Source organism: Pelodiscus sinensis, chromosome 6 (genome assembly GCF_049634645.1).
Source record: "Pelodiscus sinensis isolate JC-2024 chromosome 6, ASM4963464v1, whole genome shotgun sequence".
In the NCBI taxonomy this organism is placed as follows: domain Eukaryota; kingdom Metazoa; phylum Chordata; order Testudines; family Trionychidae; genus Pelodiscus; species Pelodiscus sinensis.
In genome coordinates this window covers 38,826,542-38,847,294 of record NC_134716.1, presented here as the reverse complement: position 1 = coordinate 38,847,294, position 20,753 = coordinate 38,826,542, and the positions used below count along the sequence as shown (strand labels likewise).

The following is a 20,753-nucleotide window of genomic DNA, read 5'->3' as shown; positions in this document are numbered from 1 at the left end:
GACTGCTTTTCTTGTCAAGTCTTTGTAGCATGCTCTGCAATTGGTTGGTACTTTCGGCAATTAATACAATGTCGTCCGCAAATCTGAGATGGGATAATTGTTCTCCATTTATGTTGACACCACTCCTCCAATTGATCTTGTTCATAACCATTTTGAGGAATGTAGTGAACAGTTTCGGTGAAATCATTTCTCCTTGCTTTACGCCTTTCTCGATTGGGATATGGAGGGGAGTTTCAAGAAGAGTAATATCTGTTGTACATCCAATATTCACTTTGTTCAACAAATTGATATAATGCATGTTAATGCCCTGCTCTGTGAGCACTTTTAATATTGCATTGTACTTGACGCTATCGAAGGCCTTTTCATAGTTGATGAAAGCAATGCACAGAAGAAGTTTGTATTCCCTTGCTCTTTCTAAGAGCTGGCTAAGGGTAAATATATGGTCGATCGTGCTGAAATTTCTTTGAAACCCTGCCTGCTCTCTCAGCTGTTGTTCATCCAGGCTCTGGGAAAGTCAGTTCGTTACTACATTTGTAAAGAGCTTGTAAATATGAGAGAGTAGGCATATAGGGCGGTAATTCTTAAGATTTTCTTCATCACTCTTCTTGTGCAGCAAGATGGTATTCGACTCCTTCCAGCTTAATGGTATTTTTCCTTCTTCAAGATAGCGACTGAATCTTAAAGTGAGGGCCTTCCAAAGTTTTTTGCCTCCTGCAGAAATCATTTTTTACGTTATTCCATCTTTGCCTGGAGCTTTTCCCTTCTTCATCTGGTATAGTGTGCTTCAGATTACACTGATGATTATTGGGGGGACATGTTCTTCTAACTGCTGGAGCGTTGGGAGAGGGACATTGATTCTTGATTTGAATAGTTCTGTGTAGAAGTCCTTACAGACCTCCTCCATCCCTGCTCTGTCGATTACTGTCTCTCCATCCTTGTTCTTCAGTGCTGTTATGCTCAGTTCCCGCTTGCATGTCCTGAAGCTTTTGCGTGATTCAGCTGTTTGGAGGAGTTTTTCTTTTTGGAAGTTCTCAAAGTCATCCTTCAGCTTTTGCTGTATAAGCTTGCACAGAATGGAGTACTCAAAGTTGTTATCCGAGCTCCTTTTCATGTTTCTCCGCTTCTCCAGCAGGCTTTTCATTTCCTTCAAGATTCTTCCCTTCACCTTCTTCAACTTTTCAATTTCAGCTGCTTTTAAGCAACATCTTGTCAGCAAAGATACTATAGTCCTCATCACACTTTCCTGTCTGGCTCCAGTCAAACCCAGAAATCGCTTTCTTCAGCTTTGTTTCATCTAATGTCTTCAGCCATTGTTTTCTATTTGCCATCTCTAATGCCTTCTTTTCCACCACTTTGTCGAAAATCAACTTCGCTTTAAGCAAGCGATGGTCACTGCCATTGTTGAAAGGCTGCACCACAGAGATGTCTTGAACGATGCGCTTTTTATTGACTAAAATATAGTCAATTTCATTCTTGCTCTTCGCATTTAGGGCGATCCATGTCCACCTTCTTGCAATCTTCTTTTTATACCAGGTGTTTGCCACTTACAGTTCTTTCATTTCTGCCATCGCTACTAATCTTTCTCCTCTTTCATTCCTTTCACCACTGCCGTATCTCCCTATGAACTTTTCATCAGCTTTTCCTTGTTCGACTTGGTGTTAAAGTCTCCTATCGTAACAGTGTAAGTGGACTTTTGTGCAAGGGCTCTTTTGAGCTCTCGATAGAATTCTTCCACTTCTTTGTCCTCACTTGCACTTGTGGGGGCATAGGCCTGGATGACCTTGAGGGTAGCCTTTGACTCTATCTGAAGATGAAGCACACTAATACGTGATGATATTAGCTGGCATGATATAATTTTCAAAGACCAGTCCTTACTGACAATAAATCTGACTCCCCCAATGTTTCTAGCACCATCTCCCTTTCCGAGCCTCACAGCGATTCCATTCTTCCAGTTGATTTCCAACTCCTTCTTTTGTCGGGTTTCGCAGACACCGAGGATGTCACATCTTATCCTTTTCTTTTCCTCCATCAAATGGTTTAACGTTTCCTCCCTCGCCAGCAACCTACAATTATAAGTACACACAGCGAGGGTTGTTCTTTTCTGTGTTGGCCTAGCACCTGAAGTTTTTGTGAGCCTCTTGTTGCTCAATTTCCACTCTGCCACTGTAGAATGCTTCGGTGACACTCAGAGGACTAAAACCCATTTACTCATGTTGTTTTAGCCATTGACTTCAAGCCATCCCACTGGCTAGGTGGGCAGACGTGCGTACCTCCTGAAATTTAGCTAACCTCTGACCTCTAAAAACTGAAAGAGCAATCCCATCCCTGGATTGGATAGTCTGACACCTTTGTTGCATGGTTAGACCTATCAGGGCATACGCCCTGCTAACATAGCTGTCAGACGGCCAGGGTCATCACTGTGCCACAATGAGACGTTGAGGTAGGATTTTGCAGAGGAACTATACTTAACTTAAAATCAAATGTAATGGATGAGGAGCTGCTGACATAAATGAAACCAGAACACATACTAAGAGGCATTCAGAATCCTATTTCTAATTGTTGTGCCACTGGTTTTTAATGTCTTCACTTTTATGAGTGAATGTAATAGCTCATTTACTCTTGGTATCTACTTAGTATGATTATTATGACCTGCCTTTGTATAAAGTCAAGATGCTAAGTTAAAAGCCCAAGAAACAACTTATTCTATCCCAGACATCATCTTTCATGGTAGTTCCTTCTCACTAACATATATCAATGTAATACCATCAAGAACTATAGCCCACATCACTTCTTTAAATTCAGGGAGAAAAGGAGAGCTTACATTTTAAAAAACTCTACATGCTAGATGCATGTACAAAACCCAGTTTTCATGGATAGATAGGTACACACAGTAATAGAAGGATAAGGCATTTTGAAATGGGTGCAGATATGTGCATGTACATATGTGCATGCATATATTCATGTCTGTGCAAGACTATATGATTGGTTTGAACAATTACTGTTACATATTTATATTTTGAAGAAAAATGCATACAAGTATAAAGACTTCTGTACACTCTTGTCAGGAAATTCAGGAAGAATCTCTCTACTGATTCTGATCTGATGATACAAGAAACTTACCAGATTTGGAAGGAAATGTTGCACACATGGCAGAACTGATACACAAAAATAGGATAAGAATTTTGGGGGTGATTCCTGAGAATATTTTTTCTTTGTGTGGCTAACTCAGATAATGATACTTCATGATAATGGGATTTTACCTTTTGATGACCTTAGTTGTGGTTGGCTATGACTCAAAAAATCATTGCCATCGAAAGCTCTCATGAATGTTCTACGTGAAATGAATGGGTGCTCTTATTTCAGGTCCTGATGGAAGGTAACCCCTGCACAAAATCCCCACTAGTTTAGTAATTGTTACACAGGCTTAGCAGACTCATTAGAGAGGCTAATATCAAGATGTGCATGAAGCCTGACCTATTCTTTCGCAGATAGTAGTGTCCCTTCAGGTAAAACTAAGGGTATGTCTACACTACCACCCTAGTTCCATGAGGGGTAACGGTAGTTCGAATTAGAAAACCTAATTCGAACTACCTACTCCATGCCGCGTGTAGCCGTGGGCACGGAGTCCGAACTACTGGGGATTTAAAAATGGCGGCGCCCGGCAAGATGCAAATGAAGCCCGGGATATTTAAATCCCGGGCTTCATTTGCAACTTCGATTGACTACATTAACCACCCTAGTTCGAACTAGGGTGGTAGTGTAGACGTACCCTAAGGTATGTAGCTGAGGTGATATGATAGGAGTAAACCTGTTCCTGAAAAAGCTGTGAATACTAATCATGCCCAATCTTGTACTAAAAATGGTCAAGAAATGGTGTGTATGTGTGTGTGTGTGTTTGAGTGAGAAAGAGCAGGGGAAGAAGTTTTTTTAAAAATTCTCTTCCGCTTTTCATTAAAATTTAGAGTTTAAAAATATTTTAAAAGAAGGCAAAACAAACAAACAAAACACAATACACACCAGCTCTATAGCTGGCCAGCAAATAGAGAGAAATCTTGACAATAATAATAATTTTTTTGTTATATTGCTATGTTTATTTCAGTGGATATGTTGTTACACTGTAGATCCTATTCTAAGGATTAGTTTCTCTATTTGTTTTCCTTTTAGATTAGATACGGGCTCAGAGTATAATTTCAAATTCATATTAAAATCCAGACTTCTTATCTCTGTAATTGGCTGACACCGTTTCCCCCCATATCCAAACATTGCTTTAGATGGGGATCCACAAGCCTCATCCAAATCCAAAATTCCCCAAATTTTAGAGCAATGGATTTAGCATTCAGATTTGGTTGATTATCAATAAAATAAATACAGATTCAAGCTGTAAACTTGGATCTACATCCAGATCAGATTTTTCTCGTAGCTCATTTCTATTTAATATACACAATGATAATAATAAGTTTTGGTCAATTCAAGCTATTTACTATGCCATGCTATTTTTGTCACAGTTATAGAGGGCTTTTTATTCAAACGAAAAATAAATATTTACATGACTGAAAAGTAGTTAATTCTTCAACAGCAAAAAATAAATGATTTAATCAATTGCTAGAGTCAATCTCAGACAAGCATGTTATTAGTTGAGGCATACAAATGAAAACAGTATTTAAATCGGTGTTTAAAAAGCTTTGCATTTTCTGTAAACATCTAATTTACTTTTATTAATATAAAATGTTTCATTGTAACTGCGTGAGCAGGGTTGGGCAAACTTTTTGGTCCAAGGGCCACATCTCTGTATGGGCATTGTATGGGGAGCCATGAATGCTCACAAAATTGAGAGGTGATGTGAAAGAGGGGAGGAGGGCTCTGCTGGAAGTGTGGCCTTTGGGAAGGGAGCAGAAATAAGGAGAGTTCAGGGTGAAGGAGTGGGCTTTGGGTTGGGACCAAGGTGTTTGGAGGGTGCTCTCAGTGAACACAGGAGATTGGGGCATACAAGACAATGAGGGTTCCAGCTGGTGGGGGGGAAGGCGCAGGAGGATGCTCAAGGCTAGGATGAAGGGGTTGGGGCATGGAGGGGATTCAGAGGTCCAGGCTTCAGGTGGTACTTACCTAAAGCAGCTCTTGGATGCAGCAGATCATCCTCCCACTGGCTCCTAATCTGAGACGGGGCCATGCAGCTCTATGCACTGCCCTGTCCACAGGCACCACCCTTTCAGTTCCTTTTGGCTGCAGTTCCCAGCCAATGGGAGCTGCAGAGCTAGGACTTGGGATGGGGGCAGCATGTGGAGCCCCATGGATGTCTCTTTCTGGGAGCCATGCAAAGCTACTGCAAAGGCAGAGCAGGACAAGGCAAGCCTCCAACCCTCTTCTCGTCTGATGCACCAGATGGGGGTAAGCTCCTGACCCTACTCCCTGGCTGGAGCTCATGGGTTAAATTAAAACGACTGATGGGCTGGATGTAGTCTGCAGGCTGCAGTTTCTCCACCCCTGTGCTACAGTGTCCTCAAGTATGTAAGTTGCTGAAATGAACTGTAAATATAAAGATAGCTACATAACCCTGAGCCTATCAAACACTTTAAACATGCACTTAACTTGAAGCATGTGAGCGATCCCATTTTCTATGCAGATTGGCTGCCACTATCACTTCTTTCTCTGTGTGTTTTGAAAATGACAATACCTAGGGAGTCTGATTTTTATTTTTATACACATGAGTTTTTCAGGGATGAAACTCCATTATCTTCAACAGGTTTTTTCTCTAATTTACTTAAACATAAATGAGATTACAATGGGATCTGGTAAATCTGTGAGCAATAGTTACATTTTCATTGGCATTTCAATCCTAATTCCCAGGGTTCTATCCAAAATGGTTTCTCTGCTCCCAAATGAACTTTTTTTTTTTTGGTACTTTTTTGCTCTTATTGGAAAACATGATCGGCCATTTTTTAGTTAAAGGAGAGGTTTTCAAAATGTTTTCTTTATATTTTTATTTTAAAAAAGATATTTTAATGTTACCCTGCCACTGCTGTCATGCCAACACAGCTGTGGTTAAAAAACTAAAACTTGTAGAAAAGTCCATTCATTGATGAGATGTGACCAAATAATGTAAAATTTGTGTTGATTTGACTGAGCTAGGAACACATCAAGATAGCACCTGGTAACGTACACTACTGATATTTTCACGCATTTTTAATTCACATTCTGAGCACATTAGCTTGCATTGCACATGGCTCACTTTGTTGCACAGTGAGTACCTTGAATGGCTCTTAACCAGCTAGGATCCATTTTCAAACTTTCTGTGAATTACCAGGCCCGCTGAAAGGAATCTTTCTTATTCTCCACCAAAATGTTCCTTTAATCTATGAGGATTTTCACAGAGCTGAGAGGCAGGAAAGCTTCTGTTCTGCTTTTAACATGTATCATGTAGGTGAAGCCTCACACGCTCCCCTCTGAGGTAAATAAAACGATTACCTCCATTTATCAATTTGGTATCTAAATTCCAGTCAGATTAAGTGACTTGCCTTGGGAGACTCAGGAAAATAATCCACTTTTCTGGTGTGATATTTGCATTTCATCCTCTAGGTGTCTCTTTGAAAAAGTAAATCAAACATCTTCTGTGCTATAAATGTGTACGTTAAGCTGTAGAAAAAAATTATAATGCAAAATATAGTAAAAACATATATAGACAACTATCCTGATGTGTGCATGCACAATAGGCAGAGTTACATTTACATGTGTGTTTTCTGATGTTTAATCTTAATTTAGCAACCTCAATGTTCTCTTAAGGGTTGTGTGTGTGTAATGCAAGATTGTTGGAAGACATGGGAGAGGGAAGAGATCCAGATCTCTGGAGGAGATCCTGATAAGGGTTTTTGAATCTTAAAAGTCTTCAGATCAGCTTTCCTTATACCACACACAGAAGGCGGGGAAGGGGAGAAGGAATAGGGAAGTGTTTCTCTTCGGTTCCACCTTATAGTGTTAGTTTTCCTTTGTGCTTATTTGCAGCAATTGAATTACCCTTTCTGAATGTTTGGTGAGATTCTTGAATGCTCTTAGATGGCTTGTCTATCTCTTAAGTTTTGGAAATATTTTTGTTGTTCTTGATTAGTTCTGCTGGCTGGTTGCTCCTTTCACCCCTGCACTGAATTCTGTAAGGTGAATAGAACTAGTAGGTACACTGAGGAGTCTCTGTGTTGCTTTGGATGAGCTTTTTCAGATTTCTTTCTGGTGTTTGTCACAACTTAAGCAAGAATGCTTGGTAGCAGTGGGTCATGTTGTGACCATGTGTTCCCCCAAAATGCTGGGAGTAAGGGAGTTCCAGCATCAAATGGGCATCTAGACTTTTACACTGAGAAGAGACCAAAGATGTCCCTCCCTCATGCCCAATTCTGGACACAAGGAAGCAGCTGGGTGGAGGATTTTGGTTTTGAGATGCATCCAAATGGGCAGGCTGTATGGCTCCTGTATTTTTGGGCCTAATCCTGTATTTTTGGGCAATAATTTTTGATGGGGGCGGGGTACTCCAAGATTTTGGAAAGTGATCGAGGGCCACACTCTGCCATGATATTAATAGAGGAGGTGCGTGCAGGCTCTGGGATGCAGGTTGGGTGCTGAAGGGGGGTTGAAGTAAGGGAATGGGGAACGGGGGCGGGGTCTGAGAAGGAGTTTGGGTGAAGGAGGCAGTTTTGATCTGGGGCATTGGACTGGGGTGCAAGGGTTTGGGTTGTAACTTGGGACAGGGATACAGGAGAGGTACAGGGAGTTTGGATCTGACCCAGGGCTGGAGGGGGTTGTGACCTGGGGCAGGGGATTGGGGTGCCAGGGTCTGGGAAGGGTTATAGGTCTGGGAGGGGGACAGAGGGTTTGGCTTATGTGGGGTAGGAGGCAGGAGTGGGGGGCAGAGGATTGGAAGAGAGAGGAGTGGGGTGCCAGAGGCAGGCTCTGGCTGGGAGATTTATCGGGGTAACTCCTGGTCAGCAGCCCAGCAGGGTTCTCAGGTAGCTACCTTGCCTGCCCAATCTACCGCATAGGCTGCAGGGGCCATGTGCATGGGTGATTATGAGCCTGAAGGGAGGAAGTAGTGGTGCTTTGTATGCTACCCATTCTTCAAACAGGCAGCTTCCATTGCCCAGAAACCGGCCAATAGGATTGTGCTGGGGCGGAAGCAGCATGTGAAGCATCACTCCCCCTGCCCACTGCTCACAGCTGAGAAAGAGAAACAGCTGTGCAGAGGGGCATGGGGCAAGCAGGGAGTCTGCTGCTTGATTTCTCTCACTGATCCATTAGCCAGATCTGGTGGCTTGGCGGGCCAGATCCAGCCCCTGGGCCGTATTTTGCCTGGCCCTAGCCTACTATGTAGTCTTTGGATGAATAGGGAACTATGTTGAACTGTTTCAATGTATCTCACCTTAGAGATTGCAAAGCAGTTTCATGACCACACTAACCTTCCCACGTTGCTAAGGTGAGGGGCTTCTTCACACTTTGAGAGGTCTCCATCAGTGTCCCTTTTAATTTTTTCCATCCACGTGCAGAGAGGAATGCGCAGATGCGCACCACCAGTAGAAACACATGCTGCAGGCTGTGGGTTCTCTGCTAATCAGCTGAATCTCTCCTGGATGGCTGCCCAAGTTCTCAGCTTACATGGAACACTGGTCTCCCACCTTTCCCATATTTACTATGGCAAAGGTGAAAACCACTTAACCATTTGGAATGTCCTGTGACAGGTGATGAGGTGGTGAGATGTCATAATAAGGTTAAAGCCATTTGACTCAAGTCACCATCATGTATAAAGTCTTTATTCACTCATGATGCCAAGTTTTAAATTTCAAACAAAGCCGTGAGGCAAGCACATTGTCAACGGAAAAATGAAAGCACTGAAGCTCAGGCTTGACTCTGAGCACCTGAATAGTTCTTTTGACTGGAAACATTTAAAATTAAATACACCCTTACGAGTTTTGTTTGAGCAGAGCCAGAATGTTCAGCACTTTACAGGATCAAGCCTTAAACTAGAAAGAAATTCTGCTTGTAAGTAAAACGATGGGAGGGAGGAAGGGTGTGTTGGTGATCACTTAAAACTTAGTGAATGACTGGGAATCTTAAGCCATTGTGTAAGCCTCTTGGGGAGTATTCCTCAAAGACATGGTGCAAGAGAAGAAAGGGATTGTTTTTAGCCCATCTTTTCTGCAGATGGGGTGAGTACATCACTGTAATATATTTGGATTATACTGTGCTCTAATTAAATTTATACCTCTTTCAGAATAGGAAGCTTTTCTTAACAGAATAGTAAGAGATATACAGTGTGTTTGTGTGTGTGTCTATTTGAACTCAAAGCAGAAAAGCTTATTTTGGAGTGATAAAACAACAACATCAAATAGTTTGTTTTAACTAGGAATTTCTGTGATTTGCCTAAAGAAAATGCCTCTTATAGTATCTTGTGCAGATATTCAAAATATGATCATATGTGCACATGGCTTTACAGGTAGGGCTCTTTAAATTTGTCTATGGCTTGAATGTTCAGTAAAATTAATTGGTGTTTGTTAGCCAAGGGGTCAGATTAAATAATGATGATGACATCTTCTGGCCTTTAAATCTAAACATTTGTCTCTTGGTTCTGCTGGGCTCTTTAAGGTTGGCTCTTTGATCTGGAGATAGAGAGTGGGGCGGAGGGAGGGAGCAGAAAGGGCCATCCATTTGTGGAATCAAAATGAATCATTACTCATAGCAAATAATCCAGATCTGTGATCCTCCTCCTTCTTTCTTTAAGAATGGCATAGTTAACAAATTCGACATCTAAACTTCAGTCACCAAACATCTGAGTTAAACCCTCAAACTGAATTAAACTCTCAGAACTATTGTTCAGAGCCTACTCTATATCAGTTATATTCTTCTCTATATCAGTTACACTCAACTATATTTCTGAGGTTTTCTCTAAGCCATAACAGCTAAAGGTTTATTTAAAAAAAATTAAACCTGAGATTCTGGACAACAAGATGATAGCTTTGGAGAAATGCTGTCATGGTGCATGGGTGTGTGCTAGCTCTTTCCAAAACATGGCTGAATAAGAAACCTAAGTGTGATGGGCATTTTCTTTCATTCCCAATGTTATTTATCTCTTATGGCTGGCAAAGAGTAGCAGTTGCTAATTTGATAACATACCACAGGAGGAAGTAGTTTGTATCACTTAGCACAGAAGGACAATCTTCATAAGTAGTTTAATTATTTTGTTCCCATCAGATCAGATAGAAAATTACAAAAATTAATTCATATTTTGTATTTATACCTGATGATCCAATGGCCTTTTATCTGGTGTTCTCAAGCCAATATACATCTGAAGTTGATCTCATTATGTACATTTTAAATTTGATTAACCAAGGCACATAACAGCTACGTCTTGATCCAGCAAAGCATGCTAGCATTTGCTTATCTTTGAGCACATGAGTATCCCCATTTCTGAATGAACAGTACAGCACCCCTTGGGACTGGCACTGTGTGTATGCTAAAAGTTAAGCACATTTTTAAGTTGTTTCCTGAAATGGGGATTTAGTGATTTGCCAATGGTCATAAATGGCTCAATTGTAAAGTTAACAATGGAACCCTGATTTTCTGATTCTCAGGGCTCATTTCTACTTTCAGATACAAAAAGGGAAAGGCACAGAGGTCAGTGGATTTGTGCCAGTGAAAATATAGTTACAAGTCAGATCAGCACTGGGCCTCCAGTCACTTGCTCAACGTTTAGAAAAAAAAGATTTACCATTATTTTTTAATACTTGCTATTAGGAGTGAAAGAAAAATAATTCCTATTGTCACAAGGTATGTGGCTTCTTTAAAGCAGACACGGAGCTAGGCCCATCTGTGACGTTATTAGCTGATCTCCCGAGGTGGTGAGAGGCAGTAAGGACATGTGACTTGCAGGTCCAGTGGCTTAATTTAGCTTCTTAGGGAAAGACAAGTAGGCCTACAGAGAGGCAGGCACGTTCTATCTATCTGGAATTGAAAATTCTGCCCTGGGGCAAAGCAGAAAGACACTATGAAAGAAACCTTGGGAGTTGGTGCTCAGCAAAAAGATCAGGTAGTGACATAAAGAAGCCCAGGAAGCACTGATGGGGGAGCCTGAAAAGGGCTTGAGGAAGACTGGAAACAAAGCCAGAAGGCTTTACAAAGGGGTCTGGATGAAGAGACAATGAGTGTACTGGATCAGATACAAGAGTGAAGTCAGTGCCATAACTAGCTAATTTTGTGCCAGAGGCAAGAATATAATATATAAGAATATAATTTAACCCTAAAATTTGCACCCCCTCATGTTTATATATTCATAGTAGTTATTTCGTAGAAAAAGGGAAAATACATAAATAACAACAACAACATGTTTGTTTATTATAGTTCTGAGATCTGCATAAACAATCAATTAATATATAGATACATATAATTATAAAATATCACCATGTCAGTACTATTAGTTATTTGTTTATACTTGTACACTGCGTGCTTTTAATGAGGCAAACTCATCAATAATTGTGTTAAAATTAATATTATTTAACCTCGTGTTCTATAGATAAAATGGAAATATCTGATAATCTCTCCTGACCCGTGGATGCTCTCAGACATCTCAGCTCTAATCACATACCCCTAAGACCTAGAGCCACTCGCCTGGCAGAGATGAGACAAGACCCAGGAGTCCTGGCTCCCAGTCTGACACCCTCTACCTCACCCCCTGCACCTCTGCTCCCATGCAGGGCAATCTGAACCCCTTCTCCCCAGCCCCGCACCCCGAAACTGCTAGGGTCCCTTAAGGCAGCGCATGGCATGGCTGAGCTGGTACCCAGCCTCCCACGCCACTCAGAAGCAGCTGGTGTAACAGAGAGCAGACTCCAGGGGACAATGGGAACAAAAGAAATCCCAAATTGTGTTTTGAGTTTTATATCAGTACATTACCCCATGCAAGAAAGGGCATTACTGGACAAATATCCAAAGTGTAGAGTTTATTTAAGGAGTCCCAAAGAATGGAAACCGAGGCAGAGCATTACAGAGCCACCCCAGGCCTCAACAGGGTGCTATTGAAGGGGCTGCTTTAGCATATCCATCACTTTGACTGTAAATCATAAAGATCAACATGCCTTTACTCACTTCCACACAGCTGATTTTCAGAGCTCAAAATTATACTCTAATTATAGTGTCTGTTCATGGAAATGCTGGTATTTATGCTTCAGTCCTGATGTAAAAATGAGCACAGCCTTTATCACACTAATTGTCTTTATGCATTCCATGCTTATAGCAAACGAAGCACACACACCCTGTGTGTTTCTCTAAAGAATCCAAACCGAAAAAAGTTTCTTTTAGAATAAAAGGTTAGGTTATCTTTCACAGAAACATTTTCTGTGATTGGCAAATCAGAAAGTGGTCAATCACAAGACAGCTATAGAGATGTTTTTCATTTCTAGTAACAGCAGGATGCTAACAGGAGAGTTAAGAAGACAAAAAAAAAAAGAAAGAAAGAAAGAAAGGGGGGGAAAAAAGAAAAGAAAATCCATTGATTTGTTGACAGAGGCCTAGCAGCTGTCACAGTAAAACATGGTTCCCTTGCACTTAATCAATGTCAGCCTCCAACCAAATCGTTTTGTAGCCCCGATGAAAAGCAATCAAGAGGAACACCTTCATAAGCATGAAGCTTGCTAGATGGAGTTCAATGAAGTGTGTAGCTAAGCTTAGGCACTCCAAGTGTGATACATGACCCAAAAGCTAATCAGAAACTCTTAACCCTTACAAAGGAGGCAACAATTATTGGCCCCCTTTAAAGGTAACGATTGCCTTCCCACCTCAATCTATAATTTAGAAAAGAGATCATGTGCCTGCTTTGATGTGTAGCCTTTTTCTTCTCTGAATAAGCTCAGCTATTATCATTAATCATGGCTTGTGTCTCAAAATGTGAGGCACTCCTTAAAATGTATTTCATTTTTGTGGAAGACAGAGCAGAAACAGTGACCAATTTTGTTACCAACCTTTCACAGTGTCTTCAGAGAATACTTACAGCACTAGAAGATGCCTTCATTAGCGTTTCTACCACAGTTCAAAAATGAAATGTGCTGAATGAAGACTAGTAGATTCCTCACCACTTTGTTTCTAAATGTAAGTCAGAACACTGACATTATACTCTAAGTTATTTAACAGTTCCCTCATGTAATTAACATTAATTTCACTTTCATGAACCTTTTATTGGCCAAAGCAAAGGACAAAGTAGGTTGTGGAACTATGCTGTCAAGTTCATTAAAATGAGATTGTAAACCAGACAGAGGGCTTTATTGTATAGTTCATTGGAAGGGGTAGGCTAGATCAGCAATCTGTATACCATGCCACCAGCAGTGCACAGCATCATATTGTCAGAAGTGATGGTGGCAGTGGAAGTTCTCACAGAGGTATTGTTGACATCAAGGTGACTGATAGTACATTTTCAATCTTCTTCCTTCATATTATGTGTTTAATTAAAACATAACAAATCCCATAGAAGTGGCATATGGTAAAAGGAACTGCACATTCATCAACTAGTGTATCATTGCGATATCTTTGGAAGCCATATTGTATTACATATATAAATGGTCAATGTTTGACTGTGTGAGCCAAGGATTGTGTACATTTCCTGAGTGTGGGAAGAGTTGCCAGAACTCCGCCATGGAGTTGCACTGTAAATGACTCCACAAAGGACCATCCTGTGTGGAGGCTTGTATATGGAATCATAGACTCCTAGAACTGGAAGGGACCTTGAGAGATCATTGAGTCCAGTCTCCTAGCCTAACAGCAGGACCAAGCACTGTCTAGATCATCCCTGGCAGGAGTCTGTCTAACCTGGTCTTCAATATCCTCAGAGATGGAGATTCCACAAACCCCCTAAGCACTCTATTCCAGAGTTTAACCACCCTGACAGTTAGGAAGTTTTTCCTAAATGTCCAACCTAAATCTCCTTTCCTGCAGTTTAAGCCCATTGCCTTCTTGTCTTATCTTCAGAGGCCAAGGAGAACAATTTTTTCTCCCTCATCCTTGTAAGACCCTTAGATACTTGAAAACTGCTATCATGTCCCCTCTTAGTCATCTATTTTCTAAACTAAACAAGTCCAATTCTTTCAGTCTTCCCTCATAGGTCATGTTTTCTAGATCTTTAATTATATTTGTTGCTCTTCTCTGGACCTTCTCCAGTTTCCCCATGTCTTTCTTGAAATGTGGTGCCCAGAACTGGACACAATACTCCATCTGAGGCCTAATCAGCGCAGAGCAGAAGAATTAATTCTCGTGTCTTGCTCACAGCACTCCTGTTAATGCATCCCAGAATAATGTTTGGGTTTTTTTGCAACAGTGTCACACAGTTGACTCATGTTTAACTTGTTGTTCACTATTATCCCTAAGTCCCTTTCTGAAGTACTCCTTCCGAGATAATCACTTCCCATTCTATATGTGTGAAACTGATCGTTCCTTCCTAAGTGGAGTACTTTGCATTTGTCCTTTTTAAATTTCATCCTGTTTATCTCGGATCATTTCTCTAGTTTTTCCAGATCATTTTGAATTTTGACTCTCTTCTCCTAAGCAGTTGCAACCCCTTCCCACTTGGTATCATCTGCAAACTTAATAATTGTACTCCCTATTCCATCATCTAAATCATTGATGAAGATATTGAACATAACCAGTCCCAAAACAGACCCTCTGGAACTCCACTTCTTATGCCCTTAAAGCATGATTGTAAACCATTAATAACTACTCTTTAGGAATGATTATCCAGCCAGTTAGGCACCCACCTTATAATAGCCCCACCTGGGTTGTATTTCCCTAGTTTATTGATAAGAAGGTCATGCCTTCTTTTACTGTGTCAAATGCCTTACTAAAGTCTACGTATATGGCATCCACCGCTTCTCCCTTATCCACAAGGTTTGATATCTCTTCCAGATGTTTGCAGATGGATTCCTTAATTACTTGCTCCATTATCTTCCCTGGTACAGAAGTTAAACTGACTGGTCTGCAGTTTTCTGGGTTGTTCTTATTTCCCTTTTATATATGCTGGTTCAAACTGGATTTTTCAGAACCGATTGACAAAGGAAATACTTTTGGCATGATAAAGGTTGATTTTAAACCTATTCAGCCTTCTTTCAGTTGCAGCAAATGGACTGGCCTTTCTGTCCAAGGGTTGGAAAGACCTTCACCTACTGCAGATCCATAAGAGTGTGGGGTGAGCTTTGGTAATCTTTTAGCATGCATGTATTTTAGCATGCAATTGTTTTTGATTTTTACATGTTTTCCCTGTAATGCTTTTACCTTAAAAATTAGTGTACTTGCTTAGAAGGAGGAGTGAGCTAATATGTAACTGCTTTCAATATATTGTTCATAGCCTTTCGAGGGAAAGTAAAGTGAGGGTGCTGGCTTTTAGGAAGATTGGCTTTCAGGGGATATCACAGTGAAAGGTAGGGAATTGTGCAGTCTCAAAAACCCTGGTCAGAATGAGGTTTGATAAGGTTCCCTGCCCAAAGGCATATGAAGGCTGCAGACTTGGGACCTGACTGGGAACTCTGTGGACTTTGGCAGAGGGATGGGGAAGGGGGGGGGGGGGGGAACATAAGTCCAGTTGCCCTGGAATCATGACACCACCAACCAATCCATTTAGTGTAGGTAAGAACACGATCACTCTTTATCATTCCTAGCTAGACTCTGAACTGTGCAGTGCTTTGTTGCAAGAACAAAATAATTTGAATTCAGGCACAGGCCTAGTGGCTAGAAACTTCTCTACAAAAGTCAAGAAGGGTCAGAGAAAGAAAGAGAGAATGACTAATTTAGAGGGAATTTCTAGAGTGCACTTACTGTATTTGGATGGGAAAGAGAAAAGTTCATTTTTTACTGATCTAAAGCCCCTACTAAGGATCTCCCCCCATTTCAAGTCTGTCACTCCCACATTTGCTGCCCAGTTACTCACACCCTAAACTAGGGGTGGGGAACCTTTCTGGGGTTGGGGACTGCTGACCCACAGAAAAATCAGTTGGGACCACACATGTGTGAGACGTGGCCCCTGCGTGAGAAGGAGAAAGATACCTCCCACATTCCCCTCATACACCAGAGCCTACAGGAGCCCAGGTTATTAGATTTTGTGTGCTCTAGCCTGGCAGGGAAATGGCAGGGACCACCAGCACAGACTCTCCAAAGTTAGGGGGCAAGTCTTGAGCATTAGGAGTTGGGTCCAAGCAAGCCAGGGGCCGCATCCAGCCCTCAGGCCTTTGGTTCCCCACTCTAACCCTAAACAGTCAATAGAAGTGGCCTGAATGTTTTCTGTAGATTTCTTCTGAATGGTTCTAATGATTCTGCTTCTGGTTTTCTAGAATCTTGACTTCTCTTTTCCAAGGTTACCATATCTGAAATTTCAAAAAAGAGGACACTGCTGAGAGGGAATGTATCTGTATCAGTATCTACCAACTCACGTTATATGAATGTGTTGTGTTATATATACAGTAAAACCTGTGTTATCTGGTACGCTCAGGGATTAAGGCATTCCGGTTATCTAAAATTTCCGGTTATCTGAAGGTCCCATCAATCTAGGAAAAAGCAATGGACAGTAATAGTAAAATTCAAGTTATTAATATTGGTAATTTTGTAGTGTGAGGCAGCTGGTCTCACATTTCTATTTTGAGTTAAAGATGATTAGTTCTACTTAAATAAAAAATTGGTAAGCCAATCATGGTAAACCAAACCAGGCCTGTGCACCTGAAGATGTGACAGTATTGTGGCTGGGGGCAATGACGGTTAACAAAGTTTTCTAGTTAACCGAGTGCCGGATAACAAAGGTTTCACTGTACTATATAATATATAATAATATGTTATAATATTTATAACACATTAATACAATGGGAGTTGGTAGATACTGATACAGATACACTCTTTCTCAGCAGTATTCTCTTTTTTGAAAGTTCAAATATGGTAACCCTACTCTGCTCGCACTGGACAATGAGTATATGTGGCCTAAAAATCTATTCAACTCTGATGCAGCCAGTGGAAAGTGACATTTCACACTTCTCAGCTTAGCCTAATGTTAAAGAATCACACAGCACTATTACCATCTGTTTTCATGGACTTCATGCTATGATAAAATCAAGCTGTTTCTACATACGAATAAATATTTAAAGTTAAATATAAAATTCTTGAACCTGAATACAAATACTACTATATGGATCCGTTGTGCACACTGTGGTTTAAGAAAAATAGTTAAGTTATATCTATCTGTGAAATATATGGTATCCAATGTATGTTCTAGCTAAGAATATCCTGAAATGAAATTATGACCCAGTCTGTCTAGACAGTGGAAAGATTGCTAAATTGCTACTATATATTAGCCAGACACCATTGTTAAGCTTCCTGAGAGTTCAGTCAAAAACATCTATTATCACATGAAACTATTCAGCCAATTTTTCAAAGCAACAATTAAAATAAAAATGTGCATTTGAAAGGTCTGGGATGAAGTAGCACTATGAACACAGAGCCCTTTAAAAGCCGAATTCTAGTTTGTTGGATGTTCCACAATTTGATCACACACATGTTTTGACCCTGACTAAAACACTGTTGATTTATCCACAACAAAAGTTACTGAAATCCACAATATTTGCTAATGAAAGTAGAGATCTTTAAATGATATTTATAGTGTGATGTTAATCTCAACTGGCTAACTCTATAATATTATTCCTGAGAATGAAACAGGCACAAGTAAAATGTGAATTCTCACTCCAGACTTCATGTATATTTCTTTCAATTAACTGAAATAGAATCAAAACTACTATGGAGTTTGTTTTCCTCCATTAAGGTCTTGCCTATATGGAGGGATCATAGATGCACCTTGGTTTACCATGTACTATGTGGGCACAAGAGGAATATTGAAGCTGTCGTTGTCTATCTTCCAGGATTTGAATTAGCGATCTAGTTAAGTCAGCTAATTTGAAGTGAGGGGGACATTCTGGTCAATGTCAGTAATTCTGCTTTCACAAGGAGTACGAGAAATCAAAGGAAGAGTGTTCTTCTTTTGGCTTCCTGCAGTATAGACAGTAGACATGTCCTATGATATCAGAGTCCATTCTGCTTGTCAGTATCAAGTAAGCTAGCAACTATAAATTCCCACCCTGGCTTACTGCCTACTAAAGTCTTGGTATTCCTTTTGATTCTCTAATTGCTCCTGAAGCTCAGCTGGCTTAACTACTGCTTTGATCAGGGACCGTGTATACTGCTGTAATCAGGGCTAGTGCTGTAATATGAAGCATAGTGCTCCAAACACCACTCATTCTACTGCTGGAACTATGCAATGCAGAGGGATTGCTTCCCCAGCTCACTAAGGGTACATCTACACTGCACACCTATTTTAAAATAAGCTATTCTGAAAGAAATACTTTGAAATAGCTTATTCGAAATAGCACGTCTACGCTACAGGCAAGCCTCAACATTAGTCCAAGGCAGGCTTCCCTAATGTGGACGTGCTGCCTCAATTTAGACCCCCCAGGAAGCACTGGGGAGTAATTCCTTTGAATGGCCCTGGGGAGAAGCAATTTCAAAATAGCAAAATAGAATATCCACACTACTGCTATTTTTAAATAGCTATTTTGGAATAGGAGTTATTCCTGTTGGAACGAGGTTTACAGAAGTCAGAATAAACTGACTATTTTGAATTTATTTCAAAATACTGGAATTGCTGTGTAGATGCTCACATTTTTATTTTGAAATAACGTCAGTTATATCAAAATAACTGTGCTGTGTAGATGTGCCCTAGGGCTATTCCTATGGAAATATTTTAGGATAGCAGCCTGTTGAGACAAAGTGTACACCAACCCATTTTGGAGTATCTTTTACCATAGGATCTCAGAGCATGTGACAAGTAATTAAGTTTAATAATACTAGAATGCATACAGAATAGAAAAAATTAAGGCGTATACATTGTGACTTGCCTAAGATTACATACAAGACACAGACACAAAACCTGGTTCCTTGCTTTAAACACTAGATAATGCAGCTCCTTACTATAAGAAAATGGAATATTAGTGAAACACTTGGATTACAAAGGGAGGGGTACATTAGCAAACCTGAGACAGAGTGAAAAAGTGGGCCCAAACTAGAATTCCGTCACTATAGAATGAATGAGTGAATAGCAGAAAGAGAACTTTACTGTAAAACCCCCTTTGAAGTTATAAAATGTTTTAGGTCAAAATTGAGCACTAATTCTATTTATATCAATGGGACTGCACATGGTGCAAGTCAGTGATGGATTTGTTGCTCACATTCTGAGAATTCCAGATACCATGGAGGTGGGAGGGGGGAACGACCTATGATGATAAAGACAGTGAAAGCACAAGTAATGCTGATTTCATTCCAGGTGGAAAACATTTTGTGCAGTTGTCAGAGATACACTGAAGTGGCTTCTAGGATGTGAAGGAAGCATTAAACATGGATGGAAATGCAGTTTCTGCAGAAAGAGAGCCTTTCCTTCAGCAGAAAGCTTTCCTTGTAACAAATGCTCCCTGGCCAGTTCAGATGAGTAGTTTGTACATGTAGTGGCTGATAGTAATAAATTAACAAAAGGAGAGCTCTTCCCCTGTATTATAATACACTAAAGTCCTTTTAACAAAGGGTAACTGCTGTTTCTCTCACTTTTCATTTGCTTCAAGAAAGGGCACAAAATGGCTGTTGGTCTCATCTTTCAAGATCTTCTGAAGTGGCAGAATTCTGGCAAACCAGTATTGTTGATATGTGTACATATATGATGGGCTGTGTACTTGTATGTGTTATGTACTGTTGTGTTTCTTGGGACAGTTCTCTTGTAGGCAAATCTCAGTCTGGTGGTTGGCCACTTTTAATGCAACCACTGGGACTCTGTATGTGCCAGAAGTTTGCTCTATGATGTCAAGGTGAGACTTGTCTGTGCAATATTCACTGGGACTTTAACCTCTGGCTTTTGCTTTATAGCAGGAGATTCTTTAAAATGCCAGGTGTGCAATTTAAAATGCCAAGTGGAGAGAGATCATTATTCAGTGGATATAGCATGGGACTGGGGCTCAGGAGGCACTCACTGATCTTGAGCAAGTCATTTCATCATTACATGTCCCTGTTTCCCATCCCATCGTTCATTGGTTTTGTCTATGTGCACTGTAAGCAATTTGGGAGCAGTAACTCTCTCCTGCTATGAATTTGTACTGAACCTAACATAGTAGGGTCCTGATTTCAACTGGGCACTACTGTTACACAAATAATTATTTTATTTATAGCTGTATTTCTCACTGAATGTATGGACATGCTGAATGTCTTCACAGAGAAATAGCTGCACCCTAGGCCCCTCTCCAGAGCCCATCATGGTTAATGGCAAGGCCTCCATTTACTCTGATGGGCTTTGGACAAGATTCCTGTGAACAACCTTATCATAGAATATTAGAACTGGAAGGGACCTCGAGAGGTCATAAAGTCTAGTCTCCCGCCCTCATGGCAGGACCAAGCACCAGCTAGATCATCCCTGATAAATGCCTATCTAGTCTGCACTTAAATATCTCCAGTGCTGGGGATTCCACAATCTCACTAGGCAATTTATTCCAGTGTTTTCCTTGCTTTATTGGAGAATACAAAAAGCTTTGGAAAGAACCATTACATCTTCTCTAGATGATGCTCCACAGTATTTTTTGTAACCTCCTTTCAGGCAGGAATGTTGCATAACACATTGTAAATGTATCCCACAATGTCTCGGATTTATGTGTGCTTTTCACCGATTTCACAAACAT

The 20,753-nt window shown here is 40.6% G+C and overlaps 1 long non-coding RNA gene across 7 annotated transcripts in view; it reads left to right on the top strand.

The window, feature by feature from the left end:
• The first annotated feature begins 8,759 nt into the window (after positions 1 to 8,759).
• Positions 8,760 to 20,753, top strand: part of LOC142829848 (uncharacterized) — an 85,509-nt gene continuing 73,515 nt past the window's right edge. For 6 of the 7 annotated variants that reach the window (XR_012904709.1, XR_012904707.1, XR_012904706.1 and 3 more), the window contains exons 1-2: positions 8,760 to 9,015; positions 12,996 to 13,113. This is a non-coding gene — a long non-coding RNA (uncharacterized LOC142829848). Of the gene's footprint in view, positions 9,016 to 12,995; positions 13,275 to 20,753 lie in introns of those variants that run through there. The other variant, XR_012904705.1, reaches the window with a different exon arrangement.